Raw genomic sequence first — 6000 nt, 5'->3', positions numbered from 1 at the left:
TAGGAATTCTCAAGAAATTTCTACGGTTTTCAAGAATTTCGAAACGCGACTCCCGACGTATGAACATGGCATATTTCAATTACGAGAGAAACGCTCTCATTAGTTTACGGGCGACTTTTCTTGTTTGGCAAACCAAACCTGTTCAACGTTCCCCGTTTTTTACGGAATATTGGAAAAATCATGGGTGTTCATGTTTATTACTTAATAATATATTATCATCATCATCCCTAATCCGTATGGCCTAATCATGCATTGCATTTATTTTATTTTAATAGCGGACAAAGTTCTATTCCCGCCCGTTGCAAGAAAAATATTATTTTTGGATTTAGTTATCAATTGGTCTAAATGTATTTTTCATAACCTCCTTCCATTTTCCCTCTTTCTCAAATTACTACTTCAAAAAAAAACAAGTACATTTACATAAAACTTGAAATGCAACAATAAAAAGAAGAAGCAAAGACAAATAAGCATATTGGTGGTGGTACTGAGGTGGTATTTTGAATCTTCTCTACCCCCTAAAGATCGGTTAATTTGGGGATTTTTTTAATTCAACGACGATTTGCTTCATATAATTAGCACACTGATGATTAAACGTAAAATGACATAAAACCGTTTGAAAACCCAAAAAAACAAATACGGTTTGGTCAATTCAACCTGATTATCTGAACCTGAAATGTTATCTCTCATCAACTTCAGGGTGCCTGGAAGAATGACTAGACAGGTGCCACCGTTTTGTATCAACAATTCACGGATAGTGTATACTTGTAATGCCGTATTGAACAGACTTGAACTCGGCAATAGTTATTCCCACGTATCGGATATATTTAGTGTAGGGTATTGTTCCTGTAAAACAAACCTTTTGAACTTTTTCAAAGATGGTGAATGGTAATTACATTTATTTATTTATACATTTTAAAATATATAAAAAAATATATTCACTTTTCCCAGTTGAATAAAACAGTATTTACGATTTTCTTGTTATATTACTTAAAAATATTTTATTTTTTAATTTGTTTTTTACATTTATTCTTAAATTATATATAGAATATGTTGTATAATTTTTAGATGATTTTTTTAAAATAATTAATACAAACGAATGTGAAGATTAGATGGATTGACTGTCCTTATGTAGTTATATAATTCAAGGTACTTAAATATATAATTCAAGGTACCTAACAAGGCGAAACAATTGTCACGAAATTTTTGTTTTTATATTTAAAAATAAAATAAAGTGTTTAGTAGACTCAAATCGGTGTTCGATTTCTTATATTATAAGCATAGAATTAAGACTTGTCCAGAAACCGCATACGCACATCAAACAGAAGGCGACTAAACTACTCATAAATGAGTAGGTTTACGTTTTGACCCATTAGTTTATTTGTAGACGTCGCTCAGTACGCAACTCCTGATTTGAATTCAACTATGCCGTGTTGTGTTCTTTTGAAGTGTAGAAATACTGCTAGGATCTTAAAGAAACAGGATTCAATCACATTTCATGTGTAATTAACAAACGAATGTTTAAGTAGCAAATGCAATACTTTAAAATTGAATTAGTTTTTCATCTGTCAGATTGTCGAAGAAACAAAATGGAAATTTCGTTAATGTTGCCAGGGTAGTAAATCGTTTTACGCTACTTTGCTCATCTAATAAGAGAAATAATGAAAATTAGACCTCGCACTAAAGAACTCTGTGGTGGACATTTGTCCGACATTATCTTCAAAACATCAAATATTATTTAACATGATATAAAAATATCCGTTTCATGTAAAATAATTTTTGTTTTATATTTTAAGTTTAAAGTTCATTAATTCAATTATTCTTATCAAATGACCCTTTACTTATCTACTATGTTATGTCAATCAATAATTCCGCGTGCACAATAAAATTTTAGAGAAGTTTACAGATTGCTTTTTTTTACCTTACATTTGTGTTATAATAATATTTTTTCCCATCGTCCAATAGTGGGGGGGATTATTGGACACAGTCCAATGTATTCAAATATGATTCTACGCTCCTTCTGGACTATTCTTAATTCTATGATTATAAGTTTAAATATGGAGTTCTACCAAATAAACACCAAATCAATCAATAATTTATTGAGTTTTATTAATAAGCACCCTGTTTTATCTGCCGTCTTCGAACGTACGGTGTACAACTATGATAAATTATTTTGAAAATTTAATTCTGCTACTCTTTCTGAAAAAAACAAATTAAATCAGTTCAGTTTTGGGGTGCAAAAAATGACACAGCCAAACGTCAATTTCAGTTTTATATCGTTTTTAGCCAAAATCAGTCCGCCGGCGTCGTGCAGTTGTCTTTTTCGCACTACATCAGGGAGGCACCTGCAAGACAGTGACAAAAAGACAATGTTCAAATATCTATTCGTCAAAATTCTTACATACCGCAAATCCGTTCAATTCATTTTAGTCCCTGAATAAAAATAATGGTATTATTGGAGGGGGTGGTGCATATTCCAATATATTAAACCCTTTTATATAGTACAAAGATTAATTATTCAAGTAATTTTAAAGAAACCCTCAACATTCAATACGGAAATTCTATATAAATTATTTAAAGTTTATACAGTAGACACTATTTATAAAATAAATTTCACTATACAAATTTATAAAGATGAAAAAATATAAGAATTTGAGTTGAATAAGTCACTCAGATACTAAAATAATATTAAAACCCTTAATTACACACAAGTCATGATCAAAATAGCTTTGTCTTCAAAGGTGTCAAAAATTACAATAATCTTCCCAATAAACTAAAAACTATTAAAACAAATATATCAACAAAAAAAAAATCAAAGTAAATTTAAATTATTTTTTTCAACAAGTGTAAAAACTGCATTCAATTTCAATTAGTTTTAATGTATTATTATTTTCTGTTTTTCGTTTTATATTCTATAAGTTTTAATTTTTTTCTTATGTACTCGTTTATTAAAAATTATATAAATTCTAATAAATAAATAACTATAACTGTTTAAGTCACTCTCCAAGCACAAGAGTTAGTCTCTTTTGTTGGAGAGTTACAGTTATAACATTTACTAGATGTATAAAAGTAGATTTGTATAGAATAAAAAAACCTGTACCATTTATGAAATATATTGATAAATAAAAAAAATTAAAAAAATTATTTCGATACGATGTAAAACGAAGTTTTTGTTTATTTAGGTATAACGAATGGTATATATTTTAATAGCGCCACCTTTGAATTTTGATACGAACAATAAACTATAGCAATCAGAACTATTTAAGTATTGTGAGGCCGTAAAAATACAGTTCCTATTACTTTTGTTTTTGTTTAAGAGATGTCGCTTGAGTATTTAGTTTTAAGGCTTTGTAAGAAATTTATTAAACTAAATCACGTTAATAAAACTTATAAAGGAAACTACAACTTTATGTGTAATATATCATTTTTATGTATCGTATTAGCTCTATGATTTTGAAAAGTTTTGTAGTTTTGAAATTACTTCACGTGTGACGTTTCATGTTCTCTTCCCCTTCTTCTTGATGAGTCCTGCTAATTCGTAAAGCTAGGGTTTCCTAGGACAGCGGTGCCTGTATTTTAACGGTCGTAGTGAACGGTGATGCGGTGGACAGCCGTCGTAACGTCGACAAGAGAGTGGTTTCCTAGGGAAACGACCGAAATCAAAACGTATTTAAATAAAAGTTAAAAGTCATTTCAAAACACCTAAAATTAGGCGTTTTTATGAATAAATCTTAAGAGTTCATTTAAAACAAGTGTTAAATAAAATACAATAAAATAAAAGGCAAAAATGTAATAGTTCGGTGTTATGTTATGCATATAACTAATATGAATTCGTTTTTTAATGTACGCTATAGGAACTTCATTTTATTAACTATAAAGAAACTACAAAAAATAAGTTAAAATACACGCTCCATATAAAGGCGTTTTCTACGGCCGCGAGAGCTTTCAAAATAGCAGCCCGGGAAGGTAAATGAAATGCTCAGCAAAAACATTTAGTGCTCAAGGGATGTGAAGAATATTATTAAAAAGTCAGAGATTAACAAATTACAATAGGGATGAAGAATACCTTTAATAAGGGAATATTGAAGTCTAGGCATTTAAAGGGCTTGTGACCTGTTATTGTCTGGTTTAAGTGGCCACTATATAACAAACTGTATAACATTCACCATTTTGCCTATGTTTGAACATCCATATTTCTTCAATTCTTCCATATGTTGATTTGAGTAAAGTTAATGAGCTGAAACATTTATTGTTGTGAAGAGATTCATTTGACTGAATTTTCTTACATGCTACTCAGATACCAGTGAAACTTGGTACAAACTTGATTTAAGATTGATCGACGGTCGAAAAGGAATATTTGACGGGACAAGTTTTTATCAAAAGTTGCTGGAATATTGTTATGACACATTTGAAAAGACAAGTTTTGACCAAACTTGCTGGAATCTTGTTATGTCAAGAATGGTATTTCAGAATCCGAAAGTCATATAGTCATGATCAACACATTTCCATTTACATAAAAATATGGAGAGAATTCCTTTTTTTGTTTTATTTATTTTTATTTTATTTAAACTGTTATATTTAATCCCAGGACTTTTTTTCGGCACCACAACAGGCCGTAAGGCTCAATTACAGTGGTGAATTACAGCGCGGTACGCCCAGCCTTAAGAAAATCACATTTAATTTCGTGTTCTCACCAGGAATCGAACCCAGAATCTTCCATGTGTGAGCCAAATGTCTTAACCACTACACCACGAAGGCCGCCGAATTAAATTAGTGCATGACAAATATCCAAAAAAGTGGTTGATTCCAAACAACATTCAGATTGGTAATACTATCAAAGTCATAGAAAAATGATATATTTCACCGTTTTTGTCCGTGGGTTTCATGTCAATTTTAATTACGCATTTATCATTGGACGTTTTTCCGGCGATTTAAAAACTTTTAATATTGTCGAAGTGATAATACTCGGTTTAAAGGATAAACTTTTGATATGCCACTGAGGAATAAACATTAAAAATGAGTTTTTGTTGCACTGTCACTCGACAAAACCGTCTTGTCAACAGCTCTTTAAAAGTAAGTATGATATTAATATCTCATCCACTGCATAATGCTTACAATAGTTTAAACTGATTAATTATTAAATATCACAAACATTATACTATTATTGAATTGAATTTATTGAATTGTTTTTTTTACAGAACGAAAAGGCTGTTGATAATATATCGATATAATAAACCAATACTTTAACCCCTGAGGCTCTTTTATTTCACATAAGTTAACAGATGGAAGAGTTGAGAAAATGAAGATGTTTAAACATGGGCAGAACGCTTAAAGTTACACAGTTTGTAAAGGTAGCCACTTCAACCAGCCAATGACAGTACATAAGCCCAGTAAATACCTAGACTTCCATATGTCCTGCCCAAAATCTTTTCCCTTTGTTGCAAAAAAAATTGATTTGAATATCGGTTACTTTTTACCATGAGGAATCCCGCTAGTCGAAAAGCTAGTAAGTCATAAAACAGATTTTTATTTTGTTGGTTCAGAGTTGAGAGACAAAAAAATGCACCGGACTCTGATCTCCAGTCAATTGACATGAATTATTTGTCATCACATCATCTGACATCACATCATCTGTTTTTCTTGGCAAAAATAGCCAGTTATTTTTATTATTTATTAAAAATAAATATACTGATTATTATAACAAGATATTTTATTTAATATTTATATTTTTAAGAAGCTTCGTGTTTTTTGCTTTTTTGGTTTGTGTTTTTTATTGTTTCGTTTTTTTTTCTCCTTTTTTTGTTTTTGTGTTTTTTTGTGTTTTTTTGTTTTTTTTTCTCTATTTATTTTTTTTTTTGCTAAATAAACCCAAACTTGCATGATGTTTGTTTTTTTTTGTAAAAAACAAACATCATGCAAGTTTGTTGGATGGTAACTAGGAAGTTTGCTTTAAACTTGCCTCAAGTTTACAGAGTTGCAATCTCAAACTTGGGTCAAGCTTGA

This window comes from Micrasema longulum, unplaced genomic scaffold (genome assembly GCF_059751315.1).
Source record: "Micrasema longulum isolate JH-2025_06_02 unplaced genomic scaffold, ASM5975131v1 h1tg000112l, whole genome shotgun sequence".
NCBI lineage: Eukaryota > Metazoa > Arthropoda > Insecta > Trichoptera > Brachycentridae > Micrasema > Micrasema longulum.
This window is presented reverse-complemented; position numbering follows the sequence as displayed.